This window comes from Prionailurus viverrinus, chromosome A1 (genome assembly GCF_022837055.1).
Source record: "Prionailurus viverrinus isolate Anna chromosome A1, UM_Priviv_1.0, whole genome shotgun sequence".
Lineage (NCBI taxonomy): Eukaryota > Metazoa > Chordata > Mammalia > Carnivora > Felidae > Prionailurus > Prionailurus viverrinus.
This window is the reverse complement of record NC_062561.1, coordinates 83,575,342-83,602,772: the sequence shown is the minus strand read 5'-3', so window position 1 is coordinate 83,602,772 and position 27,431 is coordinate 83,575,342. Positions and strand designations below refer to the sequence as shown.

The following is a 27,431-nucleotide window of genomic DNA, read 5'->3' as shown; positions in this document are numbered from 1 at the left end:
GTACATCATAAGAAATCTGTTCTTAAAAGAAAAGAAGAATGATGTGGAGAAATATAAACCCTCAAGAGATGATATTGTTAATGCATACTGCTATAACCATTGTGGAAAACAGTATGGAATTTCCTCAAAAATTAGAAATAGGACTACCATATGATTCAGTGTTTCCAACTGGTATTTATCCAAAGAAAATAACACTTATTCAAAAAGATATATGCATTCCTATGTTTATTTCAGTATTGTTTACAATAGTCCATATATAGAAGGAACCCGTGTCCATCATTAGATCAAATAAGATATATATAATCTTTTCTTTTTTACTCATCCATAAAAAATGAAATGCTACCATTGGCAACAACATGGATGTAACTAGAGAGTACAATGCTAAGTGAAATACATCAGTCAGAGAAAGGCAAATACCATATGATTTCAATCATGTGTGGAATTTAAGAAACAAAACAAACCAACAAAGGAGAAAAAAAGAGACAAACTGAATCCAAAACCAAAACTGAAACTCAACAAAACAAAACAGAACAGAAGAAAACAAAAACCCAATCTCTTAATTATACAGAACAAAAAGATGTTTACCAGACTGGAGGTGGGTCAGGTAATGGGTGAAATAGGTGAAAGTGATTAAGAGTACACTTATCATGATGAACACTGAGTAATATGCAGAATTGTGAATCACTATATTATACACTTGAAAGTAATATAACACCGTATGTTAAATCTACTGGAATTAAAATTAAAAAAAACCCCACTTACTAGGGGGATATAAGAATGGAGTCAATCTCAAAAAAAGATATTGTGAACTTCAAGATAGGTTACTTAAAATTGTTCATACTAAACAGAAAAAAAGATAAGTAAATTAAGAAAAAGTTCAGAACTTAAAGGACTTCTTGGACTTTCATCAAGAACATCATTTTGGAGCATCTGGGTGGCTCAGTTGGATGGGTGTCCAACTTCAGCTCAGGTCATGATCTCACTGTTCGTGGGTTTGAGCCCCACGTCAGGCTCTGTGCTGAGCTCAGAGCCTGGATCCTGCTTCCCATTCTGTGTATCCCTCTCTCTGCCCCTCTCTTGCTCATTCTCTCTCTCTCTCAAAAATAAATAAACATTAAAAAGAATATCATTAACACTTACAGAAGTCTCCGAAGGATAAGAGAATGCAAAATATATTCATTTGCATTTCCCTGATGATGAGTGATGTTGAGCATCTTTTCATGTGTATATTGGCCATTTGTATGTATTCACTTGAAAAGTATCGATTTAGGTACATTTTCTATATTTTAATTGACTTATTTGTTGTTTTAGCTATGAAGTTGTATAGCATTTTTTATACAGATTTTATAGCGAGCCCTTATAAGGTACAAAATTTGTAAATATTTTGTACAATTTCATAGGTTGCCTCTTTATCTTGTTGCTTGTTGTCCAGCTTTTGAATTTGATGTAGTTCAACACGTCTGTTTTTGCTTATATTGCCTCTGACTTTGGTGTGAAATCAATATATATTTGCAAAGAATGTCAACAAAGTTTTTCCTTATATTTACGTCTACAAGTTGTAAATTTTCGTATTTTATGTTTTTATGTTAAATGTGTATTTCTTTTATTTTTGGTATGATCTAAGGTAAGGGTCTTATTTATTTATTTATTTATTTTTGCACATGGCTGACCAGTTTTCCCAGCATCAATTATTGAAGAAACTTTTTTTCTCATTGTGTATTCTTGGTGTCTTTGTTGAAGATTAATTGAACACATATACTTGGGCTTATTTCTGGTCTCTATTGCATTCTGTAGGAAGTGATTACATTGAATCTGAAGATCACTTTGGGTAGTGTAGCCATTTTAACAAAGGTATTCTTCCAATTCATATACACAGGTTATCTTTCCATTTCAGTGTGTTTCCATTTCCAATTCATTTCATTAGTGTTACAGTGTAAGTGCAAAGGTCTTTTACCACCATGGTAAAATTTATTTCTAAGTGTTTAATTCTTTTTTGATTGATATTGTAAATGGGATTGTTCCTTCAATGTTAATATATGTTGATTTACATACTTAAACTTAAAATAATTCATTTATTCCTTCTACCAAAATTATTTTAAAGTTTACTTATATATTTTTAGTAATCTCTACACCCAATGTGGGGCTTCAACTCACAAGCCTGAGATCAAGACTCACACTCTCTTCTGACGGAGCCAGCCAGGTGCCCCCTCATTGTATCAGTAATTTTAATGGAGTCTTTAGTTTTTTCTAAATACGGTCATCCAGTCTGCCAATAGGGATATTTTACATTCTTTTAAAATTAGGTGACCTTTAATTTTTTTTTCTATTTCTTAATATTCTAGTTGGGGCTTTCAGTACTCAAATAGAGGAGAAGCAGAGGACATTCTGGTCTTGTTCTTTGTTTTAGAGGGAAAACTTTCAGCCTAACACCAGTGAGTATGATGTTAGCCATGGGGCTGTCATATATGGCCTTTCTTACATTGAGTTAGCTGCCTTCCCTCTAAACCCACTTTGCTGAGAGTTTTTACTTATAAAAGGATGCTGAATTTTGTCATAGTTTTTTTTCTCTGCATCTATTGAGAGGACTGTGTTATTTTGTTTTAATTTTTTATTCTGTTTATATGATGCATCAGATTAATTAATTCATGTATCTTGAACCACACTTGCATCTCAGAAATAAATCCTACTTGGTCGTGTGTAATAATAATTGAAAATAATAATTGTAATGTGCTGTTGAATTCAGCTCGCTAATAGTTCCTGAGGAATTTTACATCTGTGGTCATCATGAAATGTTGGCCTGTAATTTTTATTTTCTTTTAGAGTTCTCTTTCTTTGGTATCATATTAACACTTTTCTCATTAAAAAGTTTGGAAGCATTCCCTGTTCATCATTTTTTAAGAAGAGTTTGAGAAGGATACTTATTAATTCTTCATTAAATGTTTGGTAGAATTCACTAGTGATGGCATCTGCTCCTGGAATTTCCGTGTGGTGTGGTTTTTGTTATTGATTCAATTTTTACTTGTTAATGACCTGCCTCAATTTTCCATGTCTTCATAATTCTGTATTTTAGGTGGTATATTTACAGAAATGTATTGTTTTCTCCGAAGTTAGTTAATTCCTAGACAAATAGTTTTTCATAGATGCTTCTTATGATCATTTGTCATTCTGTGGCATAAGTTGCAATATCTCTTTCACTGATAATTTCATTAATTTTAGTCCTTTCTTTTTTTAGTTTAACTGAAGATTTGCCAATTTCGTTTATCTTCTCAAAAAATGGTTCTTTATTACATTGATTATTGATTTGGTTTTAAAATTTTTTTTTTTTCAACGTTTATTTATTTTTGGGACAGAGAGAGACAGAGCATGAACGGGGGAGGGGCAGAGAGAGAGGGAGACACAGAATCGGAAACAGGCTCCAGGCTCTGAGCCATCAGCCCACAGCCCGACGCGGGGCTCGAACTCACGGAACGCGAGATCGTGACCTGGCTGAAGTTGGATGCTTAACCGACTGCGCCACCCAGGCGCCCCATTATTGATTTGGTTTTAATAGTCTCTGTTTAATTTTTATCTACTATCTTATTTATTATTATCTACTTCTGTTAAATTTGGGCTTTATTAATTATTATTTTTAAGTTATTTTAATCAGTTAATTTAAGATCTTTTTTAAATGTTGATATGCATCACTATAAACTTTTTACTTAGAATTATTTTTGTCACATTTTATAAATTTTTCTATGTCATATTTCCATTTTTATTTTTTGCAAAATATTTATTTCCATTTTAATAAATTTTTGACTCATTGTTTGTTCAGGAGTATGCACATACATATACAATGGAATATTACTCAGCCATCAAAAATGATGAAATCTTGCCATTTGCAATAATGTGGATGAAGCTAGAGTGTATATGATAAGTGAAATAAGTCAGAGAAAAACAAATACCATACAATTTAACTAATATGTGCAATTTAAAACATGAAATAAATGAACATAGGGGAAAATGATTGAAGCGAACCATAAAACAGACTCTTAAGTATAGAGAAAAAACTGAGTATTCTTAGAGGGGCATTGGCCACTGGGATGGTTTAAATTAGTGAGGAGTATGAAGGAAGGTACTTGTTCTTTTGAGTCCTGGGTGTTATATATAAGTAATGAATCACTACATTCTGAAACCAATATTACACTATATTTTTACTTACTGGAATTCAAATATAAACTTGAAACAAAAAATTTAAAAAAATAATAAAAAATCAAATATTTGAAGAAGAAAAACAGCAGAGTTTTTAATTTTCTAAATCTTATGTTTTCCCTATAAATGTACAAAGATCAGTAAACATTAGTTATTTAATTGTATTGGTTAAATACATAAAGTAAAGCATAAGGCAAAGAATAAAGGGAAATAAAACCTAAGTATAAATATTATCAGTCTATTTACTCTCTAGACTCTGCCTCCCCTATGAAAGCTTTGGCCACTTCATTGCTGCAGAGGATCTAGATGAGGGGATTCAGCATGGGTAAGAATGGTGTAGAAGACAGACACCATTTTGCCCTGGGTGGGAGAATAATCTTAAGCGGTCCTCATGTATATGAACAAACCTGCTCCATACTACTTTCCCATCACCATGAAGTGAGAGGAACTGGTGGTAAAAGATTTCCGTTGGACCTCTCTAGACCCCATTTGAATGACAGCCACAATAACATTAACATAGGAAGCAATGATTATTGCTACAGGGGAAATAAGAATAATAACATAGAATATAAATATCAACCATTAAATAACAATATGCTGGTGCACGAGAGAGTGAGAAGGGCAGGGACATCACAGAAAAAGTGGGGCATTTCCTGGCACCACAATAAGAGAAAGACAATGCAACTACAGCTTCAATTAGACAATCAAGCGAGCCAAGAATGTATGAAGAAGCTGCCATGAGATCTTAATAGGTGGCAAATGGCAACATAATGGTCTTAGGCCATTGAAGCCAACAGGAAACATTCTGCTCCAAGCAGAGACACATATAAGAATATCTGGGCTCCACAACCAGCCAGAGAGATGGACTTTCTGCCAGACAAGCAGTTGAAAGCCATCTTGGGTACAGTGGTGCAGATGAGCATGAGGTCTATGAGGGAGAGTTGGCTGAGGAGGAAGTACATGTTGGTGTGGAGCTGGTTGTCCAGGCAGATGAGGAGAACCATAGCAGTGTTTCCCATGAAGGCCACTGTGAAGATGCCCAAGACCAGTGAGAAAAGGAAGATGTGAGTGGGGCTGTCATTGAAGATTCCCACCTGGATAAAGTCTGAGTTAAAGTTCTGATTCTCCCATGCCATGATAAATGTTTACTTCAAGGAATACAAGAAGTGACAAATGGCTGTGATTATGTTATAGAAACATCAAGCACTTCCTTCCCTAAGTCACCACTTCTACCAAATTGCCTAAGCAAGGGACAATTGTTTCTGTAGTCATGTGGTTTTTTTTTCATTTTTAGACTAAGTATATTGAAGTATACTTTTAGCTTGATATGATTTTTAATGCACAATGAATTGTTCACAGACATAGTTACATCATAAAAATATGAGAGTTTTATCAAGTGATATAATCAGGTTAGATCTAGTCAACTAATATGTGTAATATAGATTATCCATTCATAAAAACATGGTCATGAAAGGCATAAATGTCTGAAAAGTCAATGAGATTTTCTTTATGTTTCTTTAGTCTTTCCATGAAACTTGGCATAAAAATTCTATCAAAGTATAGAGAAAATCATATACTGATTTTAATGAGACAATGTTAATCACATGTCAAGTAAACAGAAGGTATTGAGAAATTAACAATCAGATGTCCATTAAGTATTTTTTTCTAATAATTGTGAATTGTAGTGGAAATAGTTTGCTCATAAATACACTCTTTCACTTGTTTGAAAGTCTCTTTCCTCATATTTTGCCATATAAATAATAGATCTTATGATAAATTCAACACACATCAAGTCATCTTCTGATAATTTGACACTTTTCACTCCCTTGTATAAAGCAATCTTTCAATCAAATGTGCATCCTGGAATAATACCAAGAACATCAACAGATTCATCACTTTTTTCAATTTGGAACTAACTTATGTAATTAACTATATAAATTGGGAAAATGGGAGTGCCTTGAAAGCTGTGCAGCCTGAGAAACTCCATGGATCAGATACTTCTTTGACCTTTATTAAATTGTCTTCTTGTTTACCTTTTTTCCTTAACCAGGGCCATATAATGCTATTGAGACTCAGTCCAACTCATATCAGTGGGATTATCTGGGGAAGTAAAATGTACCTGCCATTTTGCAGTTCATTCTATGTGCAAACCTCCAAATCAAATTTTGTTCTCGTAGCTTATGAAAAAGAAATTAAGTGGGTGCTGCAATCTTTTTTCACCTTGCTTTCATTGTCCCCATTACTTAAAATTGACAGGAGCTGGGGCACCTGGGTGGCTCAGCTGGTTGAGTGTCTGGCTTTGGCTCAGGTCATGATCTCATGGTTTGTGAGTTTGAGCCCCACATCAGGCTCTGTGCTGACAGCTCAAGAGCCTGGAGGCTGTTTCAGATTCTGTGTCTCCCTCTCTCTCTGCTTCTCCTGCTTGTGCTCTGTGTGTGTGTCTCTCTCTCTCAAAAATAAATGAACATTATAAAAATGACAAGAGCTGGAGGGGAGGAGCCAATGTGGCAGAACAGCATGGAAAAAATTGTTTTTGCATCTTGCATCCATGAAATACAGCCAGATCAACACTAAACCATCCTGCACACCTAGAAACATGATTTGAGGATTAACACAACATTCTGCACAATCTGAATTACAAAATTCAGCAGGTACATGGCACGGAGAAGTGAACTGTGAGAGAGAGAAGCCGCGGAGAGCAGGGAGTTGTTTTTGCTTGTGAAGAGAGGACGGAGATGGGAGGAGAGTTCGGAAAAAGCACCCCCCTCCCAAAAGCAGCTAGAGAGAGAGTGGAAATGTAGAAACAGCCACAGGGACTGAAATAAAAAGGGAGAAAGGAGCAAGGAGAGGGTTTACATTTCATTAAGGCTCTATAAACAGTAGAAGTGCAGAGTCTGAAACTCCACAGCTCCATACCTGGCAGTGCTCTGGTGGGAAGGCAAATCCCAAGGAGCAAAGTAGAGTCCAGGAAGTTATCGAGTCACACAGGAAGAAGCGGTTCCACTGCTGGAAAGGTAGAGGTAGAGGCTGTGCGGCTATCCGGTCCCAGCAGACCCCAGAGAACAACCATATTCTCTGGTGTTGAAACAAGGTCATTAAGGGTGAAGACTGGTGGCGATGTGTGTTGTAATTTTCCATAATCCCTGAAACACTGCTGCTACATGACCACATGAACTTTTTCTGGGGCGGGCTGGCAGCCAGCTGCAGTCTCTGGGCATAGACAGCAGCACAGTCCCGCAAACGTTCCTGGGTGCATCAGGAACTAGACTTCAAAATGAAGACAGTAACAAGAGATGAAGAAGGGCATTTTATCGCAATTAAGGAGACTATCCACCAAAAATACCTAACAATTGTGAACAATTATACTCTAAATGTGGCAACACACAAATATATAAATCAATTAATCACAAAATAAATAAACGCATTGATAATAATCCCATAATAGTAGGCGACCTCAACACCCACTTACAACAATGAACAGATCATCTAATCAGAAAATCAACAAGAAAACAAAGGCTTTGAATGATACACTGGACCAGATGGACTTAACAGACACACTCAGAACATTTCATCTTAAAGCAGCAGAATGTACATTCGTCTCCAGTGCACATGGAACGTTCCCCAAAATATACCACATACTGGGACACAAATCAGCCCTCAACAAGTACAAAATGATTGAGATCATACTGTGCACATTTTCTGACCACAACGCTATGAAACTCAAAATCAACCACAAGAAAAAATTTGGAAAGGTAACAAATACTTGGAGACTAAAGAGCATCATATCAAAGAATGAATGGACTAACAAAGAAGTTAAAGAGCCCAAAACTTCTGGGACACAGGAAAGACAGTATAAGAGGAAAGTATATACCAATCCAGGCCTTCCTAAAAAAGGAAGAAAGGTCTTAGATACACGACCTAACTTTACACCTTAAAGAGTTGGAAAAAGAACAGTGAATAAACCCAAAACCAGCATAAGACAGGAAATAGTAAAGATTAGAGCAAAAAGCAATGCTATCAAAACCAACCAACCAACCAAACAAACAAAAAACACAATGAACAGACCAATGAAATCAGAAGCTGGTTCTTTAAAAGAATTAATAAACCACTAGCCAGTTTGATCAAAAAGAAAAGGGAAAGGACCAAATATATAAAATCAAGAATGAAAGAGGAGAGATCACGACCAACACAGCAGAATTAAAGCAATAATAAGCAAATATGAGCAATTATACGCCAATAAAATGGGCAATCTGGAAGAAATGGAAAAATTTATAGAAACATATAAACTACTAAAACTGAAATAGGAAGAGATAGAAAATTATAACAGAGCCATAACCAGTAAAACAATTGAATTAGTAATCAAAAATCTCCCAAACAATGAGTCCAGGCCAGATGGCTTTCCAGGGGAATTCTACCAAACATTTAAGGGAGAGTTGACACCTACTCTCTTGAAGCTGTTCCAAAAAATAGAAATGGAAGGAAAACTTCCAAACTCGTTCTATGAAACCAGCATTAACTTATTCCAAAACCAGACAAAGACCCCACTAAAAAAGGAGAATTATATACCAATTTCCCTGATGAACATGAATGCAAAAATCCTCAACAAGGTATTAGCCAACCAGATCCAACAATACATTAAAATAATTATTCACCATGACCAAATGGGATTTATACCTGGGACACAGGGCTGGTTCAATATCTGCAAAACAATCAATGTGACTCATCACATCAATAAAAGAAAGGACAAGAACCACATGATCCTATCAATAGATGAAGAGAAAGCTTTTGACAAAATGTTGTATCCTTTCTTGATAAAAACTCTTAAGAATGTAGGGATAGAAGAAGCATACTTCAAGATAATAAAAGCCATATACAAAAGACCCCAACACTATCATCCTCAATGGGGAAAAACTTAGCACTTTCCCCCTAAGGTCAGGGACAAGACAAGATGTACACTCCCGCCACTGTTATTCAATATAGTATTGGAAATCTTAGCCTCTGCAATTAGACAACACAAAGAAACAAAAGGCACCCAAATTGTCCAAGAGGAGGTTTAACTTTCACTCTTCGTAGCTGACATGATACTCTATATGGAAAACCCAAAAGATTCCACCAAATACTGCAACAAATGATCCTGGATTCAGCAAAGTGGCAGGATATAAATTGGTTGCATTCTTATATACCAACAATAAAGCAGTAGAAAGAAAGCAAGGGATCCATCCCATTTAAAATTGCACCAAAAATTATAAATTACCTAGGAATAAATATAACCAAAGGGGTGAAAAATCTATACACTTAAAACTATAGAACACTTATGAAAGAAATAGAAGACGCAAAAAAACGGAAAAATACTACATGCTGGGTGCCTAGGTGGCTCAGGCGGTTCAGGTCATGATCTCATGGCTCATGAATTGGAGCCCTGCATTGGGCTCTGTGCTGACAGCCCGGAGCCTGGAGCCTGCTTTGGATTCTATGTCTCCCTCTCTTTCTGTCCCTAACCCACTCGCATTCTGTCTCTGTCTCTCTCAAAAATAAATAAATCTTAATTTAAAAAAAAAGAAAGAAAAATATTACATGCTCCTGAATAGGAAGAAAAAAAAATTGTTAAAATGTCAATATTACCCAAAGCAATATACATATCCAATGCAATTCCTATCAAAATAACACCAGCATTCTTCAGAGGTAGAACAATCCTAAAATTTGTATGGAACCAGAAGAGACCCCAAATAGCCAAACAGTTTTGAAAAAGAAAACCAAACCAGGAGGCATCACAATCCAGGACTTCAATCTGTATTAAAAAGCTGTAATCATCAAGACAGTATGGTACTGGCCCAAGAACAGACACTCAGATCAATGGAACCGAATAGAGAACCCAGAAATGGACCCACAAACATATGGGCAACTAATCTTTGACAAAGCAGGAAAGAATATCCATTGGAATAAACACAGTTTCTTCAGCAGGTAGTCCTGGGAAAACTGGACAGCGACATGCAGAGAAATGAACCTGGAGAACTTTGTTACACTGTACACAAAAATTAACTCTAAATGGATGAAAGACATAAATGTAAGACAGGAAGCCATCAAAAACCTCTTTGATCTTGGCTGCAGCAACTTCTTGTTCAACATGTCTCCAAAGGCAAGGGAAACAAAAGCAAAAATGAACTACTGGGACCTCATCAAGATAAAAAGTTTCTGCACAGTGAAGGAAACAATCAGTGAAACTAAAAGGCAACCAACTGAATGGGAGAAGATATTTGCAAATGACACATCAGATAAAGGGTTAGTATCCAAAATCTATAAAGAACATACTAAACTCAACACCCAAAAAACAAATAATCCAGTGAAGAAATGGGCAAAAGACATGAATAGACACTTCTCCAAAGAAGACATCCAGATGGCCAACTGACATGAAAAATGCTCAACATCACTCATCATCAGGGAAATAAAAATCAAAACCACAATGAGATACCACCTCACACCTGTCAGAATGGCTAACATTAACAACTCAGGCAACAACAGATGTTGCCAAAGAGGCACAGAAAGAGGATCTCTTTTGTACTGCTGTTGGGAATGCAAACTGGTGCAGCCACTTTTTAAAACATTATGGGGTTCCTCAAAAAATTAAAAATACAACTACCCTATGCCCCTGCTATTGCATTACTAGGTATTTATCCAAGGGACACAGGGATGCTGTTTCGAAGGGGCACATGCATTCCAATGTTTATAGTAGCACTATCAATAATAGCCAAAGTACAGAAAGAGACCAAATTTCCATCCATGGATGAATGTATAAAGAAGATGTGGTATATGCACACACACACACACACACACACACACACACTGGAGTATGACTCAGCAATCAGAAAGAATGAAATCTTGCCATTCACAACTACGTGGTATTATGCTATGTGAAATTAGTCAAAGACAAATGTATGACTTCACTCATATGAGGACTTTAAGATACAAAACAGATGAACATAAGGGAAGGGAAACAAAAATAATATAAAAACAAAGAGGGGCACAAAACATAGGAGCCTCTTAAATATGGAGAACAAGCAGAGGGTTACTGGAGGATTTCTGGTGGGGGGATCAGCTAAATGGGTAAGGGGCATTAAGGAATCTACTCCTAAAATCATTGTTGCACTATATACTAACTTGGATGTAAATTAAAAAAAAACAAATTAAATTAAATTGTTAAAAAAATTTAATTTGATGTAAGATGAAATAAGAAAAGCTTGATAGGGTTGAGTTCAAGTAAATTGTGAAGGGAAGCTTTCAACTTCCCTTTTTATTCCTCAGAATATTTTATTTTTTCTTTTTTAATGAAGTTCTATTAAGATTCAAATTCATAATGCAATTGTTTTTGTTAGTCAAGCTGGTGTCTATTAAATTTTGACCTTAGGTAAAAAATAAAAAAGAAAAGAAAAATGACAGAAACTGACTCTATAATTAGATCTTTTTTTCCTCATGGCTGCTTTTTATAATCCTTGTGTTAACAACAAATTCCATCATATTTTAAATCTATACCTTTTTGCATTATGTCCACATCTGCAATAATTATCCTCTCATTTTAGGCTCTTAGCCAGAGAAGCAATGGAAGAATTTCAGTGTAGGATAGTAGAACTGATCAAAATTGACTGGTTTCTATTAATGTAAGATAGTAACTTGTCATTTTGAGTTGAGAAACAGTTTTCAGTTGTCCATTACCAGTATAGAAATGTAATACTGTGCAGTAGGTAAAGAGGTTCACCCTTTAATTTTCTGTAAAAATTTTATGTTTTGTATTTCTTCAATGTGGACATTGTAAGATATATTACATATTATATTATATATTATTACATTACATTACATTACATTACATTACATTACATTACATTGTATCTTATTTTGGCAAACCAATCCCATAAAGTGTCGTTGCCTCATGCCCTATGACAGGAAACTACAGTGAACAATATTTTGTGGTGGTCAAGACACTTGTTTCTGAATACTGTCGTCCTGGACTCCTCCACATCACCTCCTGGAAGTAATATCTTGAATTATGTTATGTTATATTTATAAGAATGTATTTAGGTATAGATATAACGTGAGAAATTTACATAGGCATAGTGCTATAAAGTTAACATCATAATGCACATTACTCCATTGTTTTATACATTGTCTAATAAATTCATCAAAGCTTATCCATATAATTTCTCAAAAAATAATTAATGGTTTGGAGTTAATAGGTTTTCTCTATAAGTACTTAAAAATAGCCTACAGCACAACTTTAGCTAAAGATAATTTATGTTTTTATTAATTCTATTCACCAACTTCAAGAAGTCTTCTGAGGAAAGGAGATTTAAAGGATTGGGTTAGGAAGGGCAGAGCAAAGTAGTCATGTTGGCTAAATAAAGACAGTTGACATTCAGTGAAATATTGAAAGACGTGTGAATTCAAGAAACAAAATGAATTGTAGAGAAACTTAGAGGGATAGTGAATGAGGGAGAAGAAAGTGAAACAAGGAGGGTTTGGTTGAATGCATATTAGGATGACTTCACCTACATGGCTGTTCTAGATACGCTGCATAATGTCAATGGAGAAGTCATACTCTCCTTCATTATAGAAACACATAAATTAAACAGTATGTTACAGATAAAATGGTATGCGAAAAAATTGTTCTTATGGGAATTTAGAAGTTATTCACCTAAATCCATCCCCTGCTTATATATAAAAAATTCAAGTTACATTTCTCAAAAATGATTGGTGATGCCTTTTTGAAGTGCTTATCAGTATTTATAAGCCCTTCTAATACCCCAATATTACAGATCAACTAGCTTTCTATTCTTTTCTGCACCCAGCACAATAATTTTGGATTTTACAAAGAATACTGGATTCTCCTCTTCACTCCTCTTAAAGTTTCAATTCTCAAATGGCTCACACTATCTGCATAGCAGATTTTCATATCCATGCTGAACTTGTTTTGAGATATTGCAGAAAGTCATTCAAACCTCTATTCAAGATATCTTTTTTCTACTTCCCCTAACTGTATGCATTTTTCTACTTACAGATTCCAAAGATACAACTGTGATAAATATGAGTTTAGGTCTCTTAGGAAGTGTCTACAACTTGAATGTCTGCTTTTCTGCAATCTTTTACCTTTGTAATTCACAAATCCCCTCAAATTCAAACACAAGGCTATCTTGCTCCATGCCTCTTCATTCAATAGCTAGCAAGATCTGCGTATACAAAACTTTCAGAAGATGTATGGCATCTACCTCTGTTTTATGTAAAGGCAATTTTATGGACCTTTAGATCAGACAAGTGTGAGTTAACAGTCTTGCTCTACCACCAACTCCTGTGTCAATTTACAGGTTAACTAATGTCTCTAAGATTTTGTTTTAATTCTCAGGGTTTTTTATAAAGTACGATTAATTAATTCTTTAAAGATTCACATCAAAATACATGTATCACTGCATGAAATCATCAGATGAACAAATTACCATCATTACTTACTTTCTTGTCACTCCTCTTTCCCCCTAATTTGCAATAATCTCCACTACTGCTCCTTTTGACATTTTTGAAAATATTCTGTTTTTCTTACTAAATTGTTGGTTCCACACTGATAACCTATATGCTTATTTTATATGTGTTTAATCCAACTGAACGAAGGCCATATTATCCTCACAGTGATTGAAAGCAAGAATAAATAGACTAGATAAAAGGTAGACTCTTGTGGGGCACCTGGGTAGCTCAGTCCATTGAGCATCCAACTTGGCTCAGCTCATGATCTCACAGTCTGTGAGTTCGAGCCCGGTGATGGGCTCTGTGCTGACAGCTCAGAGCCTGGAGCCTGCTTCGGATTCTGTGTCTCCCTGTCTCTCTGTCCCTCCCCTGCTCAAGCTCTGTCTCTGTCTGTCTCAAAAATAAATAAAAACATTTAAAAAAATTTAAAAAGGTAGACTTTTGCAATGATTCTCAGTTTAGCATTTTAAACACTGTTTTGAATAATACCTTACATTTTTAACATCTTCACAGGTATATTTAATTTAATCTTCAAAAATACCTGGGATAAATATAAAAAAAAAAAACATTTATTTTACAGAGAATATAAAGGGGGTAAGTTGCAGATCAACATGAAGTGCTTCCCTACGTAAAGCTTCAAAATATCAAAATTTATGATACATAATGCTTTTGAATAAACTTTGATTCCCTTTGATTGAACTCCAGAGTACCTTGTATGTTTTGGAATGTACACTCTCTCTCAGGCTTACCTTCTAGGTGTTCTCAAGAAGATACTACACATAGAATAACTGAAAATTTTTTTAAGTTCCAGGGGAAATCTATGCAACACAATTTTAGTAAGTCATCTGTGATTTAACTTTATAATCCCTCTAGGGAATTGAGTCCCTGTTCTTCAATTATAGTATTTTATGTTAGCATCCACTTTTTCTCTTAGAACTTCATATGTAATTAGTTTTCAATTTGAAAATATGAGTTTTATTGATATTTAAGATCAAATTCAAGGGCCTGTCACCTTGATTGATATTTTTTCTCTGTCTCCTGATTTCTCCATATGTTAATTATGACATTTTCAATCATTTTTGTAATCTCTCATATTTTCAAACTTTCAATTAACTGAATAATGTTAAGGAATAAATAGGCAGTTGACTTTCTATTTTCAAAAAAATATATACATTCCACATTGTGTGTTCTGGCCTTAGAATTCTAAATAGAGTTCTGTTAAAGTTCACCAATAACTCATTCAACTTGAGATTCCTATGCTTAAGATTTCATCACTGTTACAAATGATTCTTTGAAAGCTTGCAATTTGTGGTTACTCTTTTTCTGATTCTACTACAGTTTCTTATCATCCTCAAATATACGGAGTTAATTTTCTCTTCATAAAATATTTTGATATCCTAAGACTTTTGGACATGTCTTTCTCATGTATTCATACCTATAATGACTCTATTTGTGTATTTTCCAGCAATATGTTTTCTTCTCTGAAATTACAGATTTCCAAATGCCAACCATTTATATTTACTTTGATATCCTTTCCTTGCCTTATATTCACTCTGTCATATTCTGAACCTTCATCCTTCAGTTAATCTACTGTTTGTTTAAACCATTTAAGCATGTAACATTTTGCTAAACACATTGTTTCTTTAGTTGTTATGTAGGAACAATATTTTGGAGGGTAAATGTCTGTTGATGGATATTTGGACACTTTGCATAATTTAGTTATTGTCAATAATGCTGCTATAAACATCAGGGTACATGTATCCCTTGAATCAGTATTTTTGTATCCTTTGGGTAAATACCTAGTAGTGAAATTGCTGGATCTTAGGGTAGTTCTAATTTAACTTTTTAAGAAAACACCATATGTGTTACACAGTAACTGTGCCAGTTTGCATTCCCACCAACAGTACAGGAAGTTTCTCCTTTCTCTGCATCTTCAACAATATCTGTTGTTTCCTGTGTTGTTAATTTTAGCTATTATCGCCAATGAGGTGATATATCATTGTAGTTTTGATTTGTATTTCCGTGTTGACAAATGATGTTGAGCATTTCTTCTGTGTCTGTTAGTCGTCTTAATTGCGTGTAAGAATTAATGGACTACTTTATGAACTCAATACCTATGTAAATGGAGAAATTTGTTTCATCATTTCTCAAAATCATTTTATATTGCTTCGTTTAAAAAAAATTGTAAGCTTTTTTTGTAAGAAATGGCTCCTCACTCTTATGTTGATATACATTTTCTTTACCAATTTGTGTAGTTGTCTCATGTTTATTGGTATTTTTATCTCTTTTCAAAGAATTTTATTTAAAAAGTGAATTACTGTTACTTTATTTTTATAAAACAAAAAATAAATATTATTTAATATATATCCAGTTTTCATACAATAATATCTTGGGTTTAATTCTCTTCTATACTGATTGATAATGCCATCTAATACCATTTTCAAATTCCCATATTCTATATTCTGATTCTGGATCTCTTATGTAAATTCCTTTTTAGTTTTTTTAATTAGAGTATTGCTTGGTTTAGATTTCTATGTCTAAAAACATTTATGTCACTGATGACATCATCTTTTGTCATTATTCTTTTTTTATGTTTATTACATATGCTTTTTTACTTCATTTTCCATATTAATTTTAGAATTATTTATTTTTCCCCAAACTGTTGTGATTTATGTTATAATTGAAGTAGATATGGTTTCCTGAAGACTTTGAGCAACAATATTATCTCCAAACTGCTGGAATCCAAATTTTAACATAATAAAATGAATATTTTTGTGTTTCCATCACATATGAAGTCACATATTCAGAAGACAGTTGTTCATAATTAAATAGTTTGTAAACTATTTGAATGATTTCCTAATCTCTGTCATAACTAGAGTGTATTCATTATTAATAGCCACAAACAAAATTGTTAATTTCTACTTTACATGCAAATATAAATTAACTAGGAAGCAGAATATTACTCTCTATATTGCCAGATCAGAACGTTTTCAAATGAAGTTCTGAACCTTTTAATTTATTCACATCCTTGTTATTATTTAGTATTATCTAGCTTTTGACATTTTCCTATTTTTAAAAAATATTAACTTCAAATTATTTAATATGCACTATAGTCTTGGTTTCAGAAGTAGTACCATGTGATTTATCTCTTACAAATGACGCCCATTGATCATCTCTAAAAGTACCCTCCTTAATGTCCATCACCCATATAACCCATTGCCCCACCCACCTCCCCTCCAGCAACTGTTAGTTTGTTCTCTGTATTTAAGAGACTCTTATGGTTTGCCTCCCTCTCTGTTTTTACCTTATTTTTCTTTCCCTTTCCCTATGTTCGTCTGTTGTGTTTCTTAAATTCCACATGAGTGAAATTATATGTGTCTTTCTCTGTCTGACTTATTTTCCTTAGCATAATGTACTCTAGTTCCATCCATGTTGAAATTTTCCTATTGAGTAAAAAGTAGTATTTTATCATTGTTAAATTTCCATTTGTCTGAATATTAATGAAACTATGTATCTTTGCAGATAAGTGTCATTTTGTTTTGTTTCATAAATTTTTAATGTGTAGTGTTTTGAATATTTTATTTTTTATTAGTTTGTTCATTTTATTCTTGGAAAATATTATCTTTCACTATGTCTCAGTGTGTTAGTTTTGCATGAATTTTTCTAGATGAATAGTCTAAATCTTTAAGTGAATAAATTACATTTATATGAATTTTCATATAAATTGTTTTATTTATCTTTATATGAAAGGTGATTTTATATTATGTTCAAATAAGTCTATAGCTTTGCATACCATATTTAAATCTTTAACAAATCTGGAGTCTATGTTGTATATACAGTTAAAAAAATCAAAATTTGTTTTTCTCCTTGGAGAGTTAAGGATTTGTGTCTTGCATTGAAATCAATGATCCATTTTGTGGTAATTTTCATGAAGAATGTTAAGTCTCTGTCTAGATGCATTTTTCAACATGTGAATGTTTATTTGTTGCAACAGTATTTATTAAGAAGATCATATTTTTTCCCTTGTATTGCTTTTTTCCTTTGTCAAAAACAGTCGCTTGCTTGTGAGTGTCTATTTCTGTCTATTGCTGCATATCTGTCTCTATTTTGCAAATATAACACTGTCTTGATTACTTTAGTTTTATAGTACAACTTGAGATTGGATAGTGTCAGCCTTCTAACTTTGTTTTTCTCATTTAACCCTTTTGGCTTTTCTAGATTCTTTGCCTTCCACATAAACTTTAATAAATGTTGATATACGCAAAATAACTCCAGGGATTTTGAATGAAATGACATTGAATATGTTCAACTTGAAAAAAGGAAAACAAAAACAAAAACAAAAACTAGCATCTTGACAATTTTAGATCTTCCTATCCATGAACACAGGGTATCTCTCCATTTACTTAGTGTTTTTTTTTTCTTTCTTTTGTATATCCCATCAGAATTTTCTAGTTTCTTCATATAAGCCTTTGTTAGATTTATGCCTAAGTATTTTATTTTGGATGGTGCTAATACAAATGGTAATGTGTTTCTAATTTTAAGTAACAATTGTTCAATGCTAGTATATAAGAAAATAATGAATTTTTGTATATTTACATGTAACTTTGCTATAATTCCTTATTACCTCCAGGAGGATATTTTCTGTTGATTCTTTGCTATTTTCTATAGAAATAATGTCCTCATGAACAAATGTAGTTTTATTTCTATTTCCAAATTTGTATTCTTTTATTTCCCTTTCTTGTCTTAGTTCACTAGGTATGACTACTAATTCAATGTTGAGTGAGAGTAGTGAAAAGGGATATTCTTTTTCTGATCTTAATAGAAATGATACTAATTTCTCACCACCAAGTATTATGTTAGTTGTAGGTGTTTTGTAGATCTTCTTTACAAGTTGAGAGAATTCTTCTGTATCCCCATTTAGCTAAGAGATTTTATCATGTAGGTTCTTGATTTTATCAAACTTTTTCTGCATATATTTATATGATTATGTTATTGTTCTTTAGTTTGTTAATGTGATGAATTATATTTATATTTGAATGTTGAACCAGGCTTACATGCATGAACTAAATCCCACTAGGTCATGATGCATAGTTAAGTTTAAACATTGTTGAATTGCATTTGATTGTATTTTATTGAGAAAAACTATTCATGAGAAATATTGGTCTATATCTTTCTTTTCTTGAAATTTTTTATGTGATTCTAGCATTAGGGAAATTCTGACCACATAGAATGAATTATGAAGTACTTTCTCTGCTTCTATAGGCTGGAGGTGACTGAATAGAATTAGCAGCTTAACTTCTTCCTTAAATGTTTAGTAGAATGTATCATTAAACCAAATCTAGGTTGTTGCTTTCTAAGTTGGGAAGTTATTAATTAGTGATTCAAATTATTTAATATATATAGACCTATTCAAATTGTCTGTCCTTGTGTGAGTTATGACACAATGTTCATTAAAGAAATTTGTTTATTTCACCTAGGTTATCAAAGCTCTTGGCATAAAATTTTTAATAGTATTACTATATTATCTTTTTAATGTGCATTGAATCTGTAGTAAAGTTTCTTGCATGTCTCATATTGTAATTTGGCTTTTATCTCTCTTTTTTTATTAGTTAGCTTGGTTAGAAGCTTGTTGGTTTTACTCTTTTTTTTCCCAAATAATCAATTCCTGCTTTTGCTGATTTTCTCTATTTATTTCCTGTTTTAAATTTCATTAATTTCTTCTCTATTTTTTTCTGATTAATTTAGATCTAATTTGTCTACTTTTTCCAGTTTCCTAAAGTAGGTTAGATTATTAGAATTTTCTTCCTTTTCAATATATGAGTTAAAAGTTAAAGATTTCTTTTAAGAAATGCTTTTACTGTAGCTCACAAATTTTCATTTGGTTAAAACTATTTTTAATTTACTTCGAATTTTTTTCCTTTGATTCATGTGTTATTACAAAGTGTGTTTTTTAATCTTCACACATTGGGGGTTTTCACCTTTATTTCTTTTATTGATTCCTAATTTAATTTCATTGTGCTCTGAGAGCAGAAATTGAATAATTTGTGTTTTTCTAAATAGTTGAATGGCTCAGAATGTGGTCTATGTTGGTGAATGTTCATGTGAGCTTGAAAAAACTTCATTCTCTGCTTTTTTTGAGTAAAGCATTTCATAGATATCTATTATATTCAGTTAATTGATAGTGCTTTCATGTTTAACTATGCTTTTACTAATTGTTCTGCTTGCTAGATCTGTCCATTTCTGATAGAAGGATTTGAAGTCTCTAACTATAATAGTATATTCATTTATGCTTCCTTGCAGTTTTATCAGTTTTTGCCTCACATATAATGATACTTTGTGAGGTGCATACACGTTAAGGGTTATTATGTCTTCTTGTAAATTGATCATTTTGTCATAGGTAATGTGACTCTTTGTCTCTGATAACTTTCCTTTCTTTGAAATTTCCTTTGCCTGAAATTGATATAAGTACTCCAGCATTGATTATTGTTGACATGGTGCATTTTTCTCCATCCCTTTTCATTTTAATTTATATGTATATTTATATACATATAATTCATCTTTACTTTTAATGTGTGTCTCTTGTAGACAACATATAATATAGAGTGCATTTTTTGATCCACTCTGACAATCAATATTTTTCAGTTGGTGTATTTAGACAACTGAGATTTAAAGAAAGTATTGATATATTTGGATTAATATCTACTTACGTGTTACTTTTTGTTTTCCTTACTCTTTTTCTTATTTTTGTCTTGTATATTTATTCTACCTTTTTTTCAATTGAGAATTATGTGTGACTCCATTTTTCTCCTTTGAAGCAAATTATACATTTTTTTAAAATTTTTTATTTCCCTAGAGTCTGCAGTATACAATTACAACTACTCTTAAATCCACTTTAAGATTACAATATAGGGGCGCCTGGGTGGCTCAGTCGGTTAAGCGTCCGACTTCAGCCAGGTCACGATCTCGCGGTCCGTGAGTTCGAGCCCCGCGTCGGGCTCTGGGCTGATGGCTCAGAGCCTGGAGCCTGTTTCTGATTCTGTGTCTCCCTCTCTCTCTGCCCCTCCCCCGTTCATGCTCTATCTCTCTCTGTCTCAAAAATAAATAAATGTTAAAAAAAAAAATTAAAAAAAAAAAAAAAGATTACAATATATATCCTCACCAATACTTCATTTATCTTATAATAGCCAAGTATTTTTCCTCCTCATCCTTGTACCACTGTTATCATGAATTTCTCTTATGGATAATCTGTAATTATCAAAACTATGTTTGCTAATAATTCAAACATGTTGGATCAAATACAAATCTTTCTTTTACCTTAATTTATGTCTTCTCTTAGTTCTTCTTTTCTTTTTTTATGTTTATTTATTTATTTTGAGAGAGAGAGAGCAGGGGAGGGATAGAGATAGGGAGAGGAAGAAAGAGAATCCTAAGCAGGTTTAATGCTCCATGTGCAGTGCAAAGCCTAATGTAAGTCTCAATCTCACCACATGGGAGACACAACCGACTAAGCCACACAGGCGACCCTCTTTTCTTTATGTTGATCTAAGTTTATTATCTGTATATTTTTTCTTCTTTCTGAATAATGACTTTCAATATTTCTTGAAAGGTGTGTACTAGTAACAAATGCCCACAGCTTTTGTCTGAGAAAGTATTTCTTTTCATTTTTGAAAGACAATTTTCCAAATGTCGTAATTCTGGAATTACATTTTTTTCTTTCAAAAATTTAAATATTTCACTCCATGATTTTCTTCCTTGCATTTTTTCCTGAGAAGTCAAATGTCATTATATTTTACATCTATAGAGTAAATCTGTATTCCTCACCCACCTTGGCTTCTTTAAATATTTATTCCTTATCTTTGATTTTTGAAGTTTGAAAATTGTAAGCCTAGATATAGGCTTGCTTTTGTTGTTCATGTTGTTGCTGTTGTTGTTTTACATTTATCCTGTTTGGTATTCTCTGAGCTTCCTGGATTGTGATTTGGTGGCTGCCACTAATTTAGAGGCAATTCTCAGTCATTATTGTTTTGGATATTTCTTCTGTTCATTCTTCCCCTTCTGCTGTTACGATTATGTGCATGTTACACATTTTGATTTTGCCTGTTTCTTGTGTCTGTTTGTTTCAATCATTTTTAGTTTCTGTTGGCACATCCTCAATCTTACAGTTCTACATCCATGCTCATTACACTAATGAGCCCATCGAAGGCATTTTTATTTATGTTACAGTGTTTTTTTTATCTCTAGCATTTATTCTTTGTTAGAATGCTAATCTACTGCTTAAGTTAGAATCTATTCTTACATTTTATATATGTTTTCTTTCCCATCAGTGCATTGAGCATTTTAACCATAGGTATTTCAAATTCCTAGTCTGAAAATTACAACATCCTTGCCATATGTAAGTCAGATTTTAGGGCTTGTTTTGTCTCCTCAAGCTGTTTTGTGACTCTTCATATGCCTTATAATTTTTGTTCAAAACTAGATATAACACTGGATAAAAGTTCAGTACTCTTTTCCTCAGAGGTTTCAACCCTGGTTTCCATAGAGTTTTCTGCACAGGCAACTTATCATTTTCTGTATCCATTTATTTTACTCTTCAATTGTTTTATAATGTTTACTTATTTGAGAGAGAGAGAGAGGCAGAGAGAGGTAGAGAGAGGAAGACACAGAATCTGAAGCAGGCTCCAAGCTCTGAGCTTTCAGAACAGAACCTGGGATGGGGCTTGAACTCACAAACCATGAGATCATGACCTGAGAGGAAGCCAGATGCTCAACCAACTGAGGCACCCAGGCGCTGCTTACTCTTCAATTTTTGATACACTAATTTGCCTAATGACCTGCATTATACAACAAAGCTAAGAGATGTTGATTTTTTCTTTGTTACTCATTTTACTTATTTTTAGGATAGAATTACATATTAAACTAGGAATCCACACAAATTACATTATATATTTAAAATGTGTTTGTGTATGTAACCATAATACAAACATTTTGAAACATAATGTTTGGAACATAAATATAAAATGTTTATTTGTGTATTTTTCCACTTTTTTCATTCATAAAGTCTAGAGTCAAGGCCAACAGAAAAAAGCACCTGTAACCTGATGACTTCAGTTGATTGATATAATTTCAGACTAAATTTACCATTGGACAAATAGCTAATGTCAGGCGTATAGCAGGGAATATGCTAGATAAGACTGGCTCATTGCACTGTGTCAGATGAATAGCAACAAATATATCTAATATTACCTGGATCATGTGTGAAGACTCAGGAGACAAATCGAAGAGACTCATGGTAGACACAAATGGAAAAATTTGAACATCAAAAATGATAATTACATCAATGAATAGAAAAAAGCCAATAAATTTAATTCCATCCACTTATTTTTTTAATTTAACCATTTTTAATGTTTATTTTTAAGATACAGAGAGACAGAGAGAGACAGAGAGAGAGAGCACAATCAGGGGAAGGGCAGAGGGAAAGGGAAACACAGAATTTGAAGCAGGATCCAGGCTCCCAGCTATCAGCACAGAGCCCGACCCAGGGCTTGAACTCAAAAACTGTGAGATCATGACTTGAGCCAAAGTTGGATGCTTAACTGACTGAACCAACCAGGTGCCCCAATTCCATCCACTTATAATAATGCCAAAATAGCAAAACAGCAGCATGCTTTTTGGTCAACTATAGCAAATACTAGGAAACAAATTTTTGATATTTGTAGAATTGAGCATAAAACAATGTTTAAAATCATATTTGAAAGTGATGGTTGCTTCACCCAAATTTTTATATTTATGTGGTAATAAGTTAGTGTTTTAGGCCACTATTATTTTTCAAACATGAACTCTTCAATAAACATTTTAGAACATTTCTTCTGGCTGATATAAAGATGAGCTCACACTCACTGATATTGAATGATTAACAATTTTGATAAGATAAAATTATACATTCAATCACTAAACATAAGATAGGTAAGTAAGTATGCATACCATAATTGGAGCCATTTTCTAAATTGTGAAAATAAAACATGAAATATATTATGGTGCTTTATTATGTGTGGAGTGCTATAGTTTATCAAAATAAACCTGTAAAGGAAATAAAAATATCCTAATTGTACAGATGTGGTAATGAGGGTTAAATAATATTAATGACATATACAAGGTCATATAGATCTTTCCTCAATTAGTTGCATAGCACAGCAAAAAGTACTTACATTCTAAATAAGTCAATTTCTGTTTTTTCTATACCTACACCTTGCGGATTTCTGTTTTTGTTTATTACTCTTAAAGCCTGTATTATTCTAAGATATTATATAATATATATATACATAATATATATTATATATAATATGCATATGGATTGTATATACATATGTTTGTGTTTATACATATATGTGTATATATATATATCTTTTTATGTTTATTTATTTTTGACAGAGAGACAGCGCGAGTGGGGGAGGGGCAGAGAAAGAGAAAGAGACACAGAATTGGAAGAAGCTCCAGACTCTGAGCTGTCAGCACAAAGCCCAGTGCAGGGCTCAAACTCATAAGCCACAAGATCATAACCTGAGCTGAGCCAAAGTCTGAAGCTTAAACAACTCAGCCAACCAGGTGGTCATATATATATATATATATGTGTGTGTGTGTGTGTATATATATATATATATATTTCTTCTATGTAATGTTGAACTTTAACCATGAAACAATTATTTTCCTTCATATGTGACCTTTTTTATTATTCTCATTAATTTTCATGATCTTTTTAAACAAATGATCTCAGATTATAACCTGAAACCTATTATATTTTAAGCAACCTTTTCTTTTGTGCCCCACAAAATTCAAACATAACATCTAAAAATAAGCTCATTACCTTCTTCACTTCTTCTATATATTCAGCCATGGAATTAGCTTCTATCCCTTCCTCCTCTTTTTCCTTCTTTCCTTATTCCTCCTAATTCTTCCTTTATTCTATATTTACTATGCTGCTCACATTTTCTCTTTTATTTTACTTTTCTTCACCAATTAAATACAGCTGCCTATGCCAACTCTAGACAATATAACTCTTGAAAATCACTAGTAAACTCTTAATCTGTGCATCATTGCCTGACTGAAAACCTCCAACAAACACTTAAAAATTATTAGATTGATTTCAAGGTATTTTTACCACTTCACCATAAGTCAACCTTGTAAAAATCTGTCTATGCTTCTTAATGAGAATTTCTTTGACAGCATGAGCAAAGATATAAAGGCAGAAAGAGGAACAACATATTGTGAATGTGGAGTAGTCAGCTAAAAGACAATGGGTAGTTGGGAGGGAAAAATAAAGTTGGGACTGAGGACAAGGAAAGATCAAGTGGAACTGATGTAACAAAAAGGATGATAGAAGGCAAAAAGGAGCAAATGAGGTAGGAAAACCAAGCATATTATAAAAAATCATCTCAATTGACATAGAACTAAAGGAGGCCATTGATACTTAAATTTATCTAGTTAATGTATGTGTTTAATGATGATAAAACAGATTTTGCCCAGTATGAAAAAAGTGATTTTCCAAGAAAATCAAAGTATGGAAATCATTAGAAGAAAAATTGTTTGGCTTAACCATACTTTTTATTGCCCATATATCTGCAAGTGAAAAAAGGTGGATAGCTCTGCTTATTTGTTGATAAGACTTTGGAGAAAATAGTACCTAATATCCATAAATAAATGCAATGGCCATGAGAAATCTCAAGATTTCTGTATTTTTTGAGGTGGGGGAGGGGAGGGAGAGAGAGAGAGAGAGAAAGAGAGAGAGAGAGAGAGAGAGAATCTTGAGCAGATTCAATGCCTAGCATGGAGACCAAGGCAGGGCTAGATCTCATGACTATGAGATGATATGAACCAAAGTCAAGAGTCAGATGGTCAGCTGACTCAGCCAGACAGGTGTTCCAAAAATTTTGTATTTTTAAATTGAAAACAGAACTAAAACCAATTACTCTCAGACACACATATTCTATTATTTAGAAAGTATGAAGTACACAATATAAATAGAAATTGATCCATTAGTTTGTGTAGTATTTAACCTTTATACAACAGGCCATACATATTGTTTTTACCTTTTCTCCTTGCCTTACTTGTGTATAAATATTTGATGACTAATTATTATTATTACTTTGCATATCTGGATGAATGCAATACAATTACATAGCTGGATGAATAAAGCTAAATTGCCTTCCTGAAAGATTTTAGTAACTCACAGTTCTACCAAGAAAAAAATGACTATTTCTCTACAATACTGCATATACTTTTTACAAAAAAAAAAAGACATAAAAATGTTACCTTTAAATTCTATATAAAGTAAAATAGGTAAATTAGAAATCTACCTGATGTTCATGAGAACTTTGCTACAGTGGAAACCTTTACATCATATCCCTACCAAAGTTTGTAAGGTTGGCCTGAATACATAAAATTTTAACACTCTTTTCGTCTTAGAAAATGTATGGCTATAGATCATATTATGTTCTTCCTAGAAGCTTTGTTTTTAAGTCATTAATAGGAAGAATGAGGTGATACATGTTACTCTGGGAATATTTTCCCATTTCACAGTAGGGAATGCACTCCTTTCCTGCCCTATATTCAACTCCCAAATCAGTCAACAATATTTGATGTCAAATATTTCTTTAATAATGGTAAATCTGTGTTTGAGGGAAATGTGATATACTAAACACAATACAAAGAAAAGACTGGCCTCCTCACTGTAGACTTGGTGCACAGCAAGTTGGAGCCAAGGATTTGACACTTATTGTCTGGTCATGCTCTGACATATTTGCCTTCCCAGTTCTAGTGGCATGTTACTTTCTAATTCTCTTTATCAGAGGTTCTTTTAAGACCTCCTTCCAGCAGGTATAAGTGAAAAATTTTAAGACACTTTCCCTACTCAATCTCAATAACAAGTACTTTTGCACTCCTAGGCTTTTACCTTTAAAAGAACCCTCAACACCAGACTCCATAAAATAATTTCTAAAGTTAAATAATTCAGTCAGTCATTAGGACATAACCAATATTTTCTCATATCACTGACAGGAAAATTTATTGTAATTGCCCTTTCATTCCTTTTTGTAAATAGGAGTCTATAAGTTATGTGGGTGTGTGTGGTAGACAGAAACCTAAACTTTCCCCATGATTTATTTCTCCTGATGTTGCTCCTATGTTTACGTTATTCTATTTGGAGAGAGTGAGGTTAATGTGCAAATGTAATTAAGATCCCAAATCAATTGACTTCAAGTTATGTAAGGTAGAGTGTCTTGTGTTGGCTTGTCTTAACCAGTTGGTAGACCTTTACAAAAGGACTTAGGCTTTCCCTTAAGTCACAGTCTCTTCTGCTGGATTGAAGAAGTAAGATAATGAGTTATTCGGGTACAAAGAAATTAATTATTTCAACAACCATATGGACTTGAAAGATGAGGCTGAGCCTTAGATATAACTGCAGTCTCAGTTGACTCATGGATTACTACCTTGTGACACCTTAAGAAGAATACCCAGGTTAGCAATGCAAGAATTCCTACCCATATATACTAGGAATTAATAATTATTATTTAGAGGTACTGTGTTTGTGTTCATTTGTCATGCAGAAAAAGAAAACTAATTCAGTTACAACAGAGTTTTAAGAAAACAAAAAAATTCAGATTAGCCGTAGTGGTTGTTTCTAACAAAACAGAAGAATACCCAGAACTACAGTGAATTTCATATATATCATTACACCACTATCTATAGTG

At 33.3% G+C, this 27,431-nt stretch overlaps 1 pseudogene; it reads right to left on the bottom strand.

Moving 5' to 3' along the window:
- Positions 1-4,490: 4,490 nt before the first annotated feature.
- On the bottom strand, positions 4,491-5,324 carry LOC125173521 (olfactory receptor 2M5-like; annotated as a pseudogene).
- Positions 5,325-27,431: the final 22,107 nt, after the last annotated feature.